General features: G+C 52.6%; 1 protein-coding gene across 1 annotated transcript in view; it reads right to left on the reverse strand.

Moving 5' to 3' along the window:
* LOC138278150 (extracellular calcium-sensing receptor-like) overlaps nucleotides 1–19,698 on the reverse strand; it is a 274,452-nt gene that overhangs the window by 120,011 nt on the left and 134,743 nt on the right. The gene's annotated exons all lie outside the window — the stretch shown is intronic.

Consider the following 19,698-nt stretch of genomic DNA (forward strand, 5'->3'; position numbering starts at 1 on the left):
TGCTCATATTAGAATACTCCCCAGGTGCCAGACTGGATTCAGAAACTTTCTCAGCAAAGCTCCTGCGTGCTGCTATGTGGTTGTCCAGTTCTGCCCTGGCTCCATCCAGCCCAAAAGGTGACAGAGTGAAGCAGCATAAAAACGCCACCCCTGCATGCTGAAGAAATTTCTTGCTTGACTCTTTCCACACTCTCATTACCAGTGTGACCATTTATAACTTGAGACCATTTTCGAAGTTACAAAGAGGCCACTGTACAGAATATGGGATGTAGGTGAGGAATCTACAAATAGATAGACTATGCACCAGAAAGAGTGTTACCGTAGTAAAAAAGTAACTTCTTCTTCTGACGAATACTTCTAACCTTTGATTCCTCACATTGCAATAAATATTAAGCAGTACCTTCCTCAGGTGGAAGGTCTATGGAGTGAACTCAGACTAAAACATCGAACAGGGGAAATGTCTTTCCCGGCGGACTTGGTTTTCAAGGCATTATTGTCATTGTTCATGTTGTATCCTACCAACGCAATGGTAGCAGCCTTGGCCCTGGTAGAATGAACTCTCAGATCTTTTGGAGACTGCTTCTTGGCCAGTGTGCATCAGCTCTTATTGCAGAGGACTATCCACCTCAAAAAGGTCATCATCTGCCCCATCTTTCCTTTCTTCACCCTGGAGAACCCCACGAAAAGCTGATCCTTGGGGCAATCAATGTAAAAGCTCTTTTGAGGTCCAGCTAATGAAGCCTTTCCTCCTCTTTCGAGGGGTGAGGAGGAGCCAAGAACCCAGGCATGGTGATGAGTTTTCCAATGTGGAAGAAAGTCACAACTTTAGTCAAGAAGCCCACCTGAGTCCTCAGCACCAATTTATCCAGAAAATGACTGAATAATGTAGTTGCCCTGAAAGTGCCTAAAGTTCACTCACACAATGTAAATGGTTGCAATGAGGAAAGAATGTCTTTAGAGTTAGAACATGCAACGAGCAGCTGTGCATCAGCTCAAAGGATGAACACGTGAGAAAAATCGAGACAAAGTTAAGGCCCCACTGTGACATCGCAAACGGTTTGGACAGCAACATATGTGTCAATACTTGATTAAACCATATCATAATAGGTGATTTAAACAAGGATAGGTATCCGGCAGACACAGAAAGGCTGAAAGAGCAGACAAAATAAACTTTACTAGTGCCCACTGCAAACCCTCTCTGGGCTAGAGACAAAACAAACAAGAGAAAATCCAACAGTTTAGCTTGTGTAGGTCTGTCTTGTAAACTCCACACCTAACCACCAATTTGTCTCCACATCCACTGCAAATGGACTTCATGGAAGTCTTCTTGTCGGCAAGCAAGACGTCCACCACTTCAAGTGGCAGTTCAAATGCAATTAACTGCTGATGCTCAATCTCAATGCTTGGAGGTGTAAATTGTGCAGGTTTGAGGGGAGGACCTTTCCCCGCTGGCAGGAGATCCTCTCGAAGTGGGAGCGTGGTCAAAGGGCAGATGCTCATATCCAGAAGTTCCAGTTACCACACTTTCTTGGAGCAACCTGGAGCCACAAGTAATACTTGGGACTGGTTGATCATGATTTTGTTTCATAACTCAGGAGAAGAGAACCAGGGAGTGGGAAGGCATCCAGCAATCCAGAGTACCATTCAACTGGAATGCATCTCATAGCAAGTGTATTTACGGAAACTCAAAAGGGACAAAAAAACATTACCACTGCGTGTTCTCAATGGTGGTAAAAACATGTAGCTAAGGTTCTACCCACTGTCGGAAGATGCCATGCCTCACCTTGGGATGCAGGCTTCATTTGTGATCCATCAGACTCCACTGGCTGAGCTCGTCAGGCCTGGCATTCAACGTTCGGCAGGATTCGTAACCCGGGAAGTGTCTTAATGCTGCACCCAACTCCAGAGGTGCACACTCCAGGCACAGGATGGCTGGCAGAAAGATGTTTAACACCAGACGATGGCCCACAACTCCAACAGACTGATATGGACCTGGGCTTCTGCCAGAGTCTTCTGATCTCAACCGCACCCAACCCAGTAGTGCCACATCTATCACCACTATCAGCGTTGCATGGGGAATGGAGAGGGTACTGCGATTTGGCCAATTGTGTTTGAGCAGCCATCACTGAATATGTTGACCTCAAGTCACTAAAAGATACCATAAACACATCAACTATATACGTAGTCAGTTCTAATTCCAAAGAATGGAACAAGCCAAGAACTCGTCGACGGAGCTTTATCGAATTGTGAAGTTTTCAACCCCCATTAGAACGAGTCTCCCCGAGGGCGTGGCCGGGCCAAGAAGTAAGATGGCCGACTAAATACGGAGCTCCGGGCCACGGCGATCCTGGGGAGGCGACGGGGGCGCGGAGACCGCTAGAACGACCATCCTACCTGGAGCTGACCCCCTCTGGCGCCGCCATGCTCCTGATCTGAGCTCGGAGGGTCCGCCGACGTGAGCTTGTGGACCCACAGCTTACCTCGGAGGAGGAGGCCTGCCCTGGGGGCGGAGTCGCGTTACTCCGATGACATGGCCGGCTCACAGCGACAATCGACTCGGAGGGCCGATACTTTAGATTACCACTCCCCGGCGGGGGGATCCGCGGGAGCGCGGGGGCCTCCAACACGCGACGCAATGAGGATAGAGGCATTGCTTGAGGGGTGGAGCAGGCTTCACTACCATCTACCTCCTTCCTTCTACCCAGGATGCTCAGGCACAGGAGTAGGGACTAACGCCCTCGCCGTAGCCCACAGGTACCAGTGGGACACCAGCGACTACGGGAGGTGTGTCCAGGAATACATGCCATCAGCCAGGACAGACTGCTGGCAAAAAGACATGAAGAAGGGCGTGCCTACACCCCCCTTAAAACCCTCTGCAACTCACCCTATTTGAAGGAGTGCCCTACATTGACTTCTTCCAACGACGGCAAACAGTGGCCACAGCTTCATCAATACTCTGGGCTACAACAGGCCCCACACCTGTTTCATTACTTCGGTGCCCTCATCGCTATATCCCCCCGCCTGATGACAATGGCAGATTGCCACACCTTGCAGCAGCCACTGGGTCGGTACAAATAAAGGGGAGGAAACAAAAGAGGAGAAAAGTAAACAGCAGGAAACAGATAACAAACAAGGGGACGGAACAGAAACGGGAACTGGCTGACTCGGAAACCTTTGCCCCTACCGGACCCCGAGGAAGACTTTGGCTCCAACTAGGTAGTCCTCGCAGACCGTTAAGGCGATGCCCAGTAGCAAACTGAACCATAAACCCGCTGGCAAACCGGCACGGCAACTATTATTCTCCGAAGTGTTCCATCACAAACACCCAACTCCTATAATGACAGGCCCTCATGTATCGCCACCCCCATCTGAGCCCATCACGATGCCTGACAAGGAACAATCCAAAACCATGGAACGGATATTACAGGACATCACCGGTGTCAGCCGCCGAATAGAGGGAATGGACGCCTCTATAACCTCACTAACACTGGAGACCAAATCCATGCGTTCAGACATTGCAGGCTTCCAATCCAGGGTGACAGGACTGGAACAATGCATGGGATCACTGGAAATGCAGACAGCCACGTCCCAGGACAGAGGCCAAGACTTCCTTTACCTCAGGAGTAAACTAACGGATATGGAGGACAGAAGTCGAAGAGACAATATCCGCCTACTTAGGATTCCGGAAAATGAAGAAGGCACAGATATACAGGCCTTTCTGGGCTCTACCCTTCCTAAACTGACCTCACTGGATTTTGATCCACTGTTGGAATTCCAACAGGTGCACAGAGTAGGCCCGAAACACTCTGACAAATCCTCAATGCCTCGACCAATTATTGCATGCCTTCTACGACATAATCAAACCCATCAAATACTCCAAGCGGCGCATAGCCACGGACCTTTGTGGATAGATCAGCATGACATCCGAATAACTGCCTAATATTCCAAAGAGACCAATGAATGTAGAAAGGCATTTCTAGCCCTAAGACCCCGGCTACGTCAACTGGAGATGAAATATGGCCTTTTTGACCCCGCAAGAATGTGGGTCACCAAAAACAGAGTATCTAAGGATTTTTACAACCCCGAAGAATTGAGACTCTTCCTTGACTCTTTCCAACATCAACCTATAGATTCTACCAGCACAAGCCGCCCGCAAGATACTTCAGGTGATGATGAAGGTAACAGAACCTCCCCCCCAGGAATGGAGAAAGCACATACGCCCCTATATGACGCTGACACCTGTCAAAGGGGCAGGGACATGGAGAGACCAGCTAGATCACACGATGACAGGGGCCAGGTCGTACACGCCGTGGCAGTCCACACTCAGCTATCGGAAAGAGACAAATCCTGCTCCCCTTTAAAACCAACGACTGTATCTCCCTGAGATGGCGACTAGATACAGTGCATATGTGAGACAATTGCAAGAACACTGATACGCAGTCGCCGACAACACCATGGACGGATGAGTACATATCGGGATCTGATATCTGTATCTTTTTCATAACTGTTTATAGTCGTTGGTGTCATTGTTAGTAATAGGCAGTTAATATACCCATGTTCTCCGTAAAGTAATATAAGGCCTTATAATGTGACAATGGGGGTCATTACAACATTGGCGGTAAAAGGCGCTTACCGCCGTGCAGACGACCGCCAATACACTGCGGCGGCGGCGGCGGTATTCCGCCACAGCTATTATGACACACATCTCGGAATCCGCTGAAATTCTGACACCCACACAACACCGCCACACCAAAAGTCAGTGATAAACTGGCGGAAACAAATCCTCCACTTCCACGCCAACAGAAACACGCCCATGCTATTACGACCCACGAATCCACGCGGCGGTCCTTCAAACGCAGTATTCCATTGGCGGTACACACCGCCGCGCTCAAAATACACACACATCTCCAAAACACCGCCACATTGGACAATTTAAAATACACGCACCTGATACACATACAAACACCACTCCCACACACCCAACACAATATAAAACACACACCCACATCACCCACAAACCCTTATGACCAGAATTGCGACAGAAGGCCAGAGAGAGAGCACAGAATAGACAACCCCATCACACAGAGGCACACAACATCATCATCCACACAACATCCACGCACAAAACACCACACACCACTACACTCACCACACTCATCACCACATACACCACCCCACACATCACCCACACCACCCCATGTCACGCCAAAGACACCCCCGCTTCTCCGAGGAGGAGCTCAGGGTCATGGTGGAGGAAATAATCCAGGTAGAGCCACAGCTATTTGGCTCACAGATACAGCACACATCAATAGCCAGGAAGATGGAGTTATGGCGCAGAATAGTGGACAGGGTGAACGCCGTGGGACAGCACCCAAGAAATAGGGAGGACATCAGGAAGAGGTGGAACGACCTACGGGGAAAGGTGTGTTCAACGGTCTCCAGGCACAACATCGCGGTACAGCGGACTAGCGGTGGACCCCCACCTCCTCCCCCACAACTAACAACATGGGAGGAGCAAGTCTTGACCATCATGCATCCTGAGGGCCTCGTAGGAGTCGGTGGAGGATGGGACACTGGTAAGTCAAATCTTAACTATCATATCCCCCAACCTACCTGCATGTTATCACACACCCCCTCCCTCACCCCTCCCCTCCCCTATCAGTACAACTCCTCACTAATGTACCCATGACACAAACCACACATCCCAACACCAAGCCCTGCATGACACAACTAAGCATGGACACCCCTCACTAAAGCATGCCCACTGCACATACCCAGAACACCCCCCCAACCATCATCACACAAACCCACACACAGGAATGCTTGCACTGGGGTACACAAACACCCACCCATTGCACAACATTACACACACACACATGCAATAATAATGCTCTTATGCCCCTGCAGGACCCCGAAGGACCGTCACCACACCAGAGGGTCCAGACAACACCACTCCACCCCCAGAAGAGGCCCACAGTGACGAGAGCAGTTCTGCCCTACTGGATCCTGATGACCAGCCCGGACCATCGTGGGCCTCAGGACAGTCGGTTCCCCTTGCACAGGCACAGACCAACACCGACCTTCCACCCTCTGGTAACACCAGCACAGCACCCACCCAGCGGGCCCAAACCTCCCTACCCAGGACAGGTCAATCAGCGGTGTGTCCACCACTACAGGGCACCCAGGGTAACCCACCACCCCAACAGGGACCTGGGGGCAGTAGTAGTGGGCACACCGTCCAGGGGAAGGAGGCCCAGGAACACAGAGGAACTGGGACAGCTGCTGTGCGACAGGGGGCGGACAGGCCAAGGGAACCCACTCTCCACGAAGCCCTATCCTCCATCATGGGAGCATACCACCACTCCCAGGAGACGATGGCAACGGTCCTGGACAAGTTGCAGGAGACCCTGCGCCTGCAGGACGAACTGTATTTGGGGTTCAGGGAGGAGCTCAGGACCATCAGCTCCGCCCTGGGCACCATCATAGGGGTGCTGAAGTACATACAGCAGACCTAGAGGGACACCGTGGCACTCCAAGGGGCCCCTGACACTAGCCAGGACGATGAACTGCCCACCACCTCCGCCGGCACTAGTGGACAGGACGCCCCGCCACAGGACCACCACACCAGCACCCGCCCCCCTGCAGACGGACAACCAGCACGCAAGCGGTCCCTGAGATCCAGGAACAGGACAGAGCAAGATGGCATGACCCCCGCCAGGAAATGAGACCACCCTGATTGTCCTTCCACTGTCCCACTTTGTTTCCCTGTCCATATTCGAACTGCCCCAGCTCCACTTCCTATGCCCAGATGGGAAGTGCACCTGTGAGACTAATAGACTGGACTCTGCCATGGACATTCCTCCGTCATCACCCATCCTCATTTTACAACCCCCTCACATTTCTGAGTACCTCATTAAACAACCTTGAAACACAAAACAATCTGGAGTCTGTGATTTAGTAAATATGTATTATCAATGACAGTGTCATAATGGGATTACCATTGTAAGGCTAACATACCTATGTCACACATCACAAGCCCTTGAAGGATGCAAGCAGTTGACACGTAGGTAACCACACCTGTGAAACCGTAATGGAAGGGTACAACTCAGTTACCAAATAGTGATTGAATTCGAGAAACAGGATAGAGGTAGACGTGTGAAAGTGAATGTAATGTTAAACCTGAAAATGTTCTCACCTGTGTCTCACTGGAAATATTGCTGTATGACTGACTCCCTGTTGTCTTCTTCCTCAGCTTCATCCTCATCACTGTCCACAGGCTCCACAGGCACCACAGCTGCCACAACACCGTCATCTGGACCATCCTCCTGCAGAAAAGGCACCTGGCGTCGCAAAGCCAAATTATGGAGCATGGAGCAGGCGATGATGATCTCGCACACCTTCTTTGGTGAGTAGAATAGGGATCCACCTGTCATATGGAGGCACCTGAACCTGGCCTTCAGGAGGCCGAAGGTGCGTTCGATCACCCTCCAAGTCCGCCCATGGGCCTCATTGTACCGTTCCTCTGCCCTGGTCCTGGGATTCCTCACTGGGGTCAATAGCCAGGAAAGGTTGGGGTAACCAGAGTCCCCCAATAGCCATACACGGTGCCTCTGGAGTTGACCCATCATATCAGGGATGCTGCTAATCCGCAGGATGTAGGCATCATGCACTGAGCCAGGGAACATAGCATTTACCTGAGAGATGTACTGGTCTGCCAAACAGACCATCTGGACATTCATGGAATGATAACTCTTCCTGTTCCTGTACACCTGTTCACTCCTGTGGGGGGGGACCAGAGCTACATGGGTCCCATCAATGGCACCTATGACGGTGGGGATATGTCCAAGGGCATAGAAGTCACCTTTGACTGTAGGCAAATCCTCCACCTGAGGGAAAATGATGTATCTCCTTACGTGTTTCAGCAGGGCAGACAACACTCTGGACAAGACGTTGGAAAACATAGGCTGGGACATCCCTGATGCCATGGCCACTGTTGTCTGAAAAGACCCACTTGCAAGGAAATGGAGCACTGACAGCACCTGCACGTCAGGGGGGATTCCAGTCGGATGGCGGATTGGTGACATCAGGTCTGGCTCCAACATCTGGGGAGTGCCTGTGGTGTGTGTGGTGCCTATGGTTGCTTGAGCTACTTGTGTATGGTGACTTGTGTGCATGCTAGTCTGTAGGTGTGCTTGGGATGGGCTGGGGCACAGGGGATTGGGTCTGGGTGGAGGAAGTTGGAGGGGGGAGGCTAGGTACAGGGACAATGGCTGCCATCAGTGCTGAGGCCAGAGATTGCAGGGTTCGCTGAAGGACAGCCTGACCAGAATGAATGCCCCCAGTTATCGTCTCATCTCCCTCCTGAACAGAGATGTTAAACTCCTAGCCAGCGTCTTAGCAGCATGTTTAAGTAAGGTGATACCGTCCTTGATTTATAATACCCAGGTGGGGTTTGTACCAGGTCGCACCACTAGAATTCAAATGCGTACCCTCTGTCATACTTTACTGGAATCACTACACCTACCAGAGGAAGCCCTAGCTCTATCTCTAGATGCGGAGAAAGCACTTGACCGTATCGAATGGCCCTACCTGTTCACTACCATGAGGGATTTCGGCCTCGGAGAACAATTTATTTCCAAAGTCCTATTACTGTATGACCATCCCACGGCACAAGTTAATTGCGGGGGCTTTCTATCAGACCCATTCCCCATTGGAAGAGGCACTCGTCAGGGCTGCCCCCTGTCACTGTTCCTATTTCTGCTGGCAATGGAACCTCTGGCAGCAACTATACGGAACTCCCAACAGATAAAAGATATCCCTCTAACAGGGGGCTCATCCAAAATCTATCTCTACGCAAAAAAAAAAGAGTCTCCCCGTCTATTAGTCCCTATGTTGACAAGTGCAATTTAATTGCACATTTTTTCTCAGATAAGATTTCTAAGATTTAAGCACCCTTTCCTAAGGCTGTGAGTGCGACCCAAAGTCCTGCCAATTGGTATTTGCTAACGAAGTCTGCAGATGGTTTACAGAGTATATATAGCCTATCTCTGTCTGATTTTACATACCCTCTTGCCTAAAGTAAAATCTGGGTCATCCCTGGACCCAGCCCTGGAGAGGATATTGGAGAGCGGCAGGGAGGCCATTCTATTGTAATGTGTGAACTACTGAACTCGTCCTTTAGCTCAGGTCAGCTCCCCGCCAAATAGAAACATGCCACTATTGTATCTCTGCTGAAGAAGTCCATATTAGATCCCAGCAAACCTGAAAATTATAGACCAATCTCAATTCTTTTCTTCTTTTCCAAGATAGCAGAAAAGAAAGCATGTTAATCTTCATCTGAAGCACTTTATTGAAGATAAACAGCTCTTGCACGAAACCCAATCAATATTTCACCCCCAGTTTAGTACAGAATCTGCACTGTTACTCGCTTCTGAGTCTATAAGATGCATTACAGATGAGGGAAAGTCAGATTCTCTGATAATGGTAGATTTGAATGCGGCCTTCGATACCCTATTCCACAGCCTCCTTCTGGAATGGCTTTGGCTATGCGGTATCAGAGGTCCGGCCTTGAGGTGGCTGGCATGTTTTCTGCAAAATCGTACCTTTCAGGTGACTCTACAGCCATGTTCATCACAGACTTTATTCCTGCAACAAGGGGTAGTACAGGGCTATGCCTTATGTCTGACTTTTTTCATTCTTTACAGCACCCTCTTGCTGACATGATTGAATGCTTTGGAGTTAAAATTGTATCATATGCAGATGATACTCAGTTAATCATCACCTTAACACAAGATGAGGGAACCTCCACAGCCAACTTTAGATCATGTCTGTTAAGGCTAGTTGAGTGGATAGATTATAGCTGTCTTAAACATAATGCTGTAAAGCTGAGGTTCTGGTCATAGGATTGGTCTTCTGCTTAGTGGCCTGACACTTTGGGGCTGATTCCTACCCTTAAATGGAAAGTTAAGAACCCCGGCATCTGGTTCAACAAGACTCTTTTGAAAGCCAGATTGACAACCTTGCTGGGGTCTGTTTCTGCATCTTGAAAATTCTTCTCAAGATCTTTGCCTTTCTCCCAGATGCGGCCAGGAAAATGGTAGTCCAAGCTCTATTGGTGTCAAGGCTGGACTATTGTACCATACTCTATTTTGGAGCCACTCAAGGCAGCATTCGAGAGCTACAAGGGTCCTAAACGTTCAGCTGTTGCGGAACATTCCTAGACCCTCTCCTATGGGGCCAGCCTTGGCGAAACAATATTGGCTTACTAGTAAGGAAAGAATCTCTTTTAAAGTCCTGTGTTTCTGCCACAAGATCCTTAATCAAAAAGGACCTTGCTACCTTCATGGCTTGCTTAACCCTATTATCCCAGAAGATGTCTTAGGGGGTCATTCTGACCTCGGCGGTAAAAGGCGCTTACCGCCGGTCAGAAGACCGCCATAACACCGCCGCGGGCGCGGTAAACCGCCACGGTCATTCTGACCCGCAACTGGCAAACCACCAAAAACCTGACATCCACAAAAGTCCGCCACACCAAAGGCCAGCGGGAAACTGGCGATGACCAAACCTCCACCGTCACGCCAACAGAAATACGCCCATTCCATTCCGACCCACGAATCCACGCAGCGGTCTTTCAACCGCGGTATTCCATTGGCGGTACACACCGCCGCGGTCAAAATACACACACATCTCCAAAACACAGCCACATTGGACATTTCGAAATACACACACCTGATACACATACAAACACCACTCCCACACATGCAATTAAATATAAAACACACACCCACATCACCCACAAACCCTTACGACCAAAAAAACCGACAGAAAGCCAGAGACAGACAGCACAGATTAGATAACACCATCACACAGAGGCAAACCACACCATCACCCACACAATATCCACGCACAAAACACCACACATCACCACACTCACCACACTCTACAACACATACACCACCCCACACCTCATCCACACCACCCCATGGCACCCCAAAGGCACCCCCGGTTTTCAGACGCCGAACTCCGGGTCATGGTGGAGGAAATAGTTCGGGTAGAGCCCCAGCTCTTCGGGACACAGGTGCAGCACACCACCATTGCCAGGAAGATGGAGCTATGGCAAAGGATAGTCGACAGGGTCAACGCTGTGGGACAGCATCCACGAAATCGGGATGACATCAGGAAGCGGTGGAACGACCTACGGGGGAAGGTGCGTTCCATGGTATCAAGGCACAACATCGCGGTGCAGAAGACTGGCTGCGGACCCCCACCTACTTCCCCAGAATTTACAGCATGGGAGGAGGAAGTCTTGCACATCCTGCATCCTGAAGGCCTCGCAGGAGTATCTGGAGAAATGGACTCTGGTAAGTCAAATCTTAACTACTTCATCCCCCCCCACCCCACCTGCATCCCAAATCATACCCCCACCCTCACCCCCATCACACCTACTCCCTGCAAATGTCTCACCATCACAACCCACCCTTCCCAACACCTAGCCCTGCATGCGTCCACAAAGCACGGACACCCATCACCAAAGCATGCCAACTGCACATACACATATCCCCCACAAGCCACCCTCACAAAAGCCCCCACACAGGAATGCCAGCCCTGGGGTACACGGGCACCCACCCATTGCACGATATGGCACACACTGAAGCAATAACTATACCTCTATACCCCTGCAGGACCCGAACGCCACCACACTGCCCAGGAGGGTCCAGAAATGTCCATCCCACCCCCAGAAGAGGCCACCAGTGATGACAGCAGCTCTGTCTCCCTGGACCCAGATGACCAGCCCGGCCCATCGGGGACCTCGGGACAGTCGGTTCCCCTCACACAGCCACAGGCCACAGCAGACCCAACCCCCTCTGGGAACACCGGCACAGCTCCCACCCAGCGGGCCCATGCCTCTGTCTCCAGGACACGTCAATCAGCGGTGTGTCCACCACTACAGGGCACCCAGGTTAACCCACCACCCCAACAACAACAGGGACCTGGGGGCAGTGGTAGTGGGCACACGGTCCAGGGGACAGAGGCCCAGGGAAACAGGGGAACTGGGAGGGCTGCTGTGCGACAGGGGGGGGACAGGCCCAGGGAACCCACTGTCCACGAGGCCCTCTCCTCCATCATGGGAGCATACCACCACTCCCAGGAGACGATGGCGACGGTACTGGCCAGGTTCCAGGAGATCCAGGTCATGCAGGAGCAACAGTACATGGGGTTCAGGGAAGAACTTCGAAGCATCAGTTCCGCAATGGGCACCATCATCAGGGCACTCAACCAGATTGTCACCACATTGCGGGACCATGTGGCACCACAAAGGGCCCCTGTCACTAGCATGGACCAAGAACAGGCAACCACCTCCGCCGGCGCTAGTGGACAGGAGGCCCCCACACAACAACAGGCCACCAGAACCCCACCTCCTGCAGAAGAAGAACCACCCCGCAAGCGGGGCCTGAGATCTCGTAAGAAGTCAGAGTAGGATGCCAAGACCCCCGCCAGCAAAGGATACCCCCTGATGTCATCCCACTGTCCCACATTGTCACCCTGTCCAACCTTTAACTGCCCCTGCTCCACCTTCCACAGGCATATGGACAATGCACCTGTGAGACTGAAAAGCTGGACTCTGCCATGGACATTCCTCCACCATCACCCATCACTGATTTGCAACCATGTCCCTAAATTCTGTACTTTAATAAAGACACTTATTGCACAAAAATCATCTGGAGTCTGCCTGTATTGTGAACAAATGTATTAGACATAACACTGCCAAAATGTCCAGTTACTCAGTGATGAGAACATACCACTGTCACACAGCTGTAGTCCATGGGTAAACAAAGCAGAGGTCACGCAGTGGGGGCCACATCTCTGAAATTTGAAGGGAAAGTCACAACTCAGTTAACATACACTGGGGGAATAGGCCAGACAGTGGAGAGGCAGGAGACTGTAAGTAATCGTAAAATGCCAGTGTTGAATCTTACCTGTGTGTTATTGAAAATACTGTAGTATCACTCTGTCCCTGTTGTCTGTGTCGTCCCCGTCGTCTTCCTCCTCTTCACTCTCCACAGGTTCCACCGCTGCCACAACACCACCATCTGGCCCATCCTCCTGCAGGAAAGGCACCTGGCGTCGCAAAGCCATGTTGTGAAGCATACAGCAGGCCACGATGATATGACACACCTTCTTTGGTGAGTACATTAGGGATCCACTTGTCATATGCAGGCACCTAAACCTGGCCTTCAGGAGGCCGAAGGTCCGCTCGATCACCCTCCTAGTACGCCCATGGGCCTCATTGTAACGTTCCTCTGCCCTGGTCCTGGGATTCCTTACTGGGGTCAGTAGCCAGCACAGGTTGGGGTAACCAGAGTCACCTATTAGCCACACACGGTGTCTCTGTAGCTGTTCCATCACAGAAGGGATGCTGCTATTTCGCATGATGTACGCGTCATGCACTGACCCAGGGAACCTGGCATTTACATGGGAGATGTACTGGCCTGCCAAACAGACCACCTGGACATTCATCGAATGATAATTTTTTCGGTTCCTGTACACCTATTCACTTTCTCTGGGGGGAACCAAAGCCACATGGGTCCCATCAATGGCATCAATGATGTTGGGAATATGTCCAAGGGCATAGAAATCACCCTTCACTGTAGCCAAATCGCCCACCTCAGGGAAAACAATGTAGCTCCGCATGTATTTCATCAGGGCAGACAACACTCTGGACAATACCTTAGAAAACATAGGCTGGGACATCCCTGATGAAATGGCCACAGTATATTGAAATGACCCACTTGCCAAAAAATGGAGTACTGACAGAACCTGCACTAGAGGGGGTATCCCTGTGGGTTGGCGGATGGGTGACATCAGGTCTGGCTCCAGCTGGGCACACAGTTCCTGTATAGTGGCACGGTCAAGTCTGTATGTCTTTATGACATGCCTTTCTTCCATTGTCGACAGGTCCACCAGCGGTCTGTACACCGGAGGATTCCTCCATCTCCTTGCAAGTCCCAGCGGACGGTGCCTAGGAAGGACAACATGGAGCACAGAGTCAAGCAATCCACAGGTACGTAAGCACAGCTTGCACAGTACACGATTCTCTATGCATTGAATGGCTTGTATGATTGGCAATGCAAGGCCTAGGCCTGTGTGACGCAGTAGAAATTAAGCCATGTTGGCCCTTGAAATGGCGGCTGCCTGACCTGTGAAGTGTGACAATGGGATGTGAGGTCAATGCGCTGGCGTGGCACACCGTGGCGGTAGGCGGTCGAAGACCGCGGTGCAAAGCCACATTGGTTAACATTGAACCCTATGGGTTTCAAGAGCCAATGAGGATGTGCGCCGGCGGTCGAGGTACGCACCGCCGCGGTACGCACCACCGCGGCCATGACCGCCATTTTCTATCTGCTTAATCACTCGAGACCTGATCATCCACAGGAGAGGACCTATACTGCAAGTGCTTCTGTGACCTTGGTCTGGAAGAGACAATGGCTGCTGCGACTGCGGAAAGGGCCCCTGCCTTCACTTCTGAAGAATTGGAAAAAACTCGTGGATGGGGTCCTCCCCCAGTATGCGCTACTCTACGGTCCTCCAGACCAACAGGTAAGTACACTGGGACCATGTTTTATGGCCTATACCTGGGTTGAGTGGTGTGAATGCGGTGCGGAGGGGAGCGAATGAGGCAAGCATCAAACAACAGATGAGAGCATGTGCCACATGGCAAGGGTGGGGAGGGGGGCCACTCACATCGAGCATGCAGAAAATGTTGTTTTTTTGTTTTTCTCTCCCTGTATGTGTCACATAGGTCAGCACCCATCAGAAAATAGACATTTGGCGTGCCATCGCCAAGGACGTCCGGACCCTGGGGGTCCACAACAGACGGGGCACCCACAGAAAGACCGCGGAGGCTCTGCTGGGGATGGCCTCCCAACGTAGGAGGGGTGGCAGTCGTCTATTGACCCCCCTGATGTCCCGGATCCTGGCGGTGGCCTACCCCGATTTGGATGGGCGCGTGAGGACATCACAGCAGACACAAGGGGGTGAATACAAGCACATTCTGCTATCTTAGCGTGCAGTGGAGGTGTCTGGGTGGGGGAGGAAGGATGTGGGTATCCCTAGGCCAGGGCGATTTCTGTAGGCTAGTCCCCTCCGTAAGGCATGGCCCTGTGTCCCCGCCCTCCACCTCTGTAGGGTGCAAAGTACAGCTATCCATGGCCCTGTGTCACCTATGTGTGCAGTTGTCGTCCATTGGCTTGTAGGACAGGACTCACTGATTGCGTAGTGTACCCCAAGTGCGCGGTCTAGTGCAGGGTTCTTCTGTGTCTGTCCTCTCCGCCAACTGTGTTGCCAATGCATGCACTAAACATGTCTTTATGCCCCCCCCCCTTTTTTTGTCTGCTCTTCCTGTTCATGTGTGCATTAGCATCATCTGGCGGAGGAGAAGTGGCATTGGAGCACGAGGGAGCTGCATCTCACATGGCCCCGGAGGGCCATGCAACGGACTCTGATTTGACCAGTGAGACGGAGGGCGAGGGGGGCTCCACAACGGGGACCCGTGGAGACATCAGGAACATCTACACGTCCTCGGAAGGGAGCTCCCTTGTGGTGGCGGCAACATCCGTGCCCACCGCAACAACAGGTATAGCCGCCACCCAGCACACCAGCTCCGCCCTCCAAGCAGCCCCTCAGCGTTCGCCCCGTGCCCGCTCGCACACCAAGGCGGGCATCTCCTTCGCCCCATGCACCTCAGGCCCTGCCCCAGTTACCCCTGCTGCCCTCAGTGAGGAGGTCATTGACCTCCTCCGGACACTCATTGTTGGGCAGTCTACCCTTTTGAATGCCATCCAGGGGGTAGAAAGGGAGGTGCATCGGAGCAATGCATACCTGGAGGGCATTCATTTGGGTCAGGCTGCCCATCAGCGATCGTTCAATGCTCTGGCCTCAGCACTGATGGCAGCCATTGTCCCTGTCTCCAGCCTCCCTCCTCCAACTCCCTCCACCCAGTCCCACTCCCCTGTTCCTCTGCCTATCCCAGACACACCTACAGACCAGCCTGCACACCTCAACACCCAAGGGCAGCTCATCCAGACATAAGCACCACACATCCCACAAGCATTCACACAAGCAACATCCACATGCAGACATGCCAACAGCCACTGCCTCCTCTGTGTCCCCCTCCTCCTCGTCTCCCTCCTCCCTCCCTGTGACATCTCCACTCACACTTGCATGCACAACATGCCACTACATCCATCACAAGCACACCCACCAGAACACTCCGCACACGTGCACTCACCACCCCAACTGCCATTTACACGTCCCCTGTGTCCTCTCCCACTGTGTCTGTCACCCCCTCATCCAAACCACACAAACGCAGGCAGCCACCCACCCAACAGCCATCCACCTCACGACAGCCTCCGTCACAAGCACCTGCACGCAAAGACAGCACACTTGACTCTCCTACGACCACATCCTCTTCCTCCACTCCCATACCCACTCCACCTACCCTTCCCATTGCTCCGAAAAAGCTTTTCGTCTCAAAATTGAACCTCTTTTCATCACCTGACCCACCCCCTCCATCTCGTAAAAGTCCAATCAGCACCTCAGCCACCACAACCCCTGGACCTACAAGGACCATAGTCCAGGGATATTGGAGTCCACCACCTTCGAGGGCAGCTATATCGGCCAGCAGCAAAGGGACAGCCAGCCCACCCCCTGGGAAAAAGTCTAAAAAAGTGAAGGCCCGGCGCGAGAGGACAGAGACGGCAGCCTCCACAGCCACCACCCTGGCCCGGTCAGGAAGTGGGGTGCCACCTGGCACATCTACAAAGGGAGGCAAGGGCCACAGAGACTCAAGGAAGGATGGCAAGGGCAGCGGGGCCGACAAGTCCGTCAGCAGGCGAGCAGCCCAGGAGGGCCCAACCAGCCCCATTCCTGGGGTGAAGGAGGACACCCACAGGCACGGGACACCAGCACAGGAGGGCCCAGCAAGCAAGAAGTCGGATGGGGAATGAACACCATCTATTGTCCAGATCTGGTGCCCTGGAGACACATGTGAAGAACCGCTGAATAGGACACCGCCGTCTCAAGAACCGCTGAACAGGGCCCTTCAAGACCAGCACCGCTGAACAGGGCCCTACAAGAGCTGCACCGCTGAACAGGGCCCTTCAAGACCAGCACCGCTGAACAGGGCCCTTCAAGACCAGCACCTCTGAACAGGGCCCTTCAAGAGCTGCACCGCTGAACAGGGCCCTTCAAGACCAGCACCGCTGAACAGGGCCCTTCAAGACCAGCACCGCTGAACAGGACACCGCCGTCTCAAGAACCGCTGAACAGGGCCCTTCAAGACCAGCACCGCTGAACAGGGCCCTTCAAGACAAGCACCGCTGAACAGGGCACCGCCGTCTCAGGCACCGCTCCGCTGGGCCCTTCATCTCAAGCACCGCTCCGCTGGGCCCTTCATCTCAAGCACCGCTCCGCTGGGCACCGCCGTCTCAAGCACCGCTCCGCTGGGCCCTTCATCTCAAGCACCGCTCCGCTGGGCCCTTCATCTCAAGCACCGCTCCGCTGGGCACCGCCGTCTCAAGCACCGCTCCGCTGGGCCCTTCATCTCAAGCACCGCTCCGCTGGGCCCTTCCTCTCAAGCACCGCTCCGCTGGGCCCTTCATCTCAAGCACCGCTCCGCTGGGCCCTTCATCTCAAGCACCGCTTCGCTGGGCACCGCCGTCTCAAGCACCGCTCCGCTGGGCCCTTCATCTCAAGCACCGCTCCGCTGGGCCCTTCTTCTCAAGCACCGCTCCGCTGGGCACCGCCGTCTCAAGCACCGCTCCGCTGGGCCCTTCATCTCAAGCACCGCTCCGCTGGGCCCTTCCTCTCAAGCACCGCTCCGCTGGGCACCGCCGTCTCAAGCACCGCTCCGCTGGGCCCTTCATCTCAAGCACCGCTCCGCTGGGCCCTTCCTCTCAAGCACCGCTGGCCCATTGGCAGAAGGGGCGGCCCGTATCAGTGTTGGGCAGGGCTGCACGATACACTCTGGCCACCAAGACGCCTCCAGTACCAGTGGAGTCTGTCATCCACTTGAGAGACTGTGGCTTTGCACTCCCCAAGATGGCACAGTGGGCAACCCACCCACTGTAGAGACTTGTGAGACTGTGGCTTTGCACTCCCCAGGATGGCACAGTGGGCAACCCACCCACTGTAGAGACTTGTGAGACTGTGGCTTTGCACTCCCCAGGATGGCACAGTGGGCAACCCACCCACTGTAGAGACTTGTGAGACTGTGGCTTTGCACTCCCCAGGATGGCACAGTGGCCATGGAGGCCCCTCGTGGATCTAGTGTCGTGGACTCATCTGGCTGAGGTGCTCCCCTTCCCTTCCCCCTGAGGTGCCTGTAGTTTTCCTATCTGATGCCCCTGCAGTGTTCTCTCCAATGGATTCGGGTCTCCGGTGTGGGCTTTGCCCATGTGTTGAGGACCATTGGCCCACGTACAATGACTGTAAGCCAATTTTTACGGGACAATTTACATATGTGTATATAGTTATTGGATGTTCGAATTACTTATTTACTTAGGCTTACAATATATTTGGTTTTCAATATCATATTTTTTTGTCTTTGCATTCTTCCGTGGGGTTTGGGGGGTGTCACTCTGAGTTGTTGCTCTGCATTGGTGTGTAGGTAGTTGGGGGGGGGTGTCGCGTATGTGTGTGCCTGTTACCTTTTCTCCTCCCCCCTCCCCTGTGTCGTAGGTGCAGTACTCACCGTAGTCTTCTGCGCAGGCGTTCGTGCTCCTGGTAGAGGAGCAGGTAGACAATTGCTGGTAGGATGTGTAGTTCGGGTTCCATGCTGTCCAGATTCCTCGTGGAGTGTGTAGAGGTGAGCGTTTTCCCGTTCTTTGTCTGTTTACGCCGTGTTTTTATCGGCGGGGCTCCCGCCCCGGAAAAGGTGGCGGATTGGTGAGTTGTTATAGGGTGGGCGGTACATTGTCTGTCGCCTGTCTGTTGGCGGTGACCGCCGCGCTGTTTGTTTGTTCCGCCGTGGCGGTCGGAGTGTTAAAGTGGCGGTCTCTGTTGGTGGTTCCCGCCAGGGTCAGAATTCCATTTTTTGTGCCGCTTGCCTGTTGGCGGGTTGGCCGCCGCTTTAACACCGACCGCCAGGGTTGGAATGACCGCCTTAGAGTAGAAAGTGCACCAATATGATGTCGCTCCTTCTTTTCTGGCCGCCAAACTTTGGAAAACCCTTATTGTACATTTAAGGTGGGAACATTTAGAACTGCCTTTCATAAAAACCTTTTTAGACAATTCTCTTAGATCTCAGTAACAAATATGGGACCACAAGGGATCTAGAATCCTAGCACGGGGACACTATGAGTGGAGTAACCATGTGCTCTACAAATTTGCTAACATAACAGAGGTCAAAGATCCAATATAGGCTGGAGGCCTTCATCTTTTTAGCACAATGGAATAATGAGAGTAAAACCCTCCTATATTTATGAGCCTGGAACCTTGTTAAGGCACCTTTGGAGAGAAACAATCACACCTCCTGCAGTAGAATGGAGAGGTGCTCCTCTGAAAGTCGATCAAAGTGGGGGGTATAGATATGACAGGACAAACAGAAAAGGCAGGAGACAACCTTTTTTAACAGTTTGTTTGACACTTCTGTTGGACATGATGGCTTACCATCCTAGGAAGAAATACTGGACCCTGCCC

This window comes from Pleurodeles waltl, chromosome 2_2, assembly GCF_031143425.1.
Source record: "Pleurodeles waltl isolate 20211129_DDA chromosome 2_2, aPleWal1.hap1.20221129, whole genome shotgun sequence".
NCBI classification, from domain to species: domain Eukaryota; kingdom Metazoa; phylum Chordata; class Amphibia; order Caudata; family Salamandridae; genus Pleurodeles; species Pleurodeles waltl.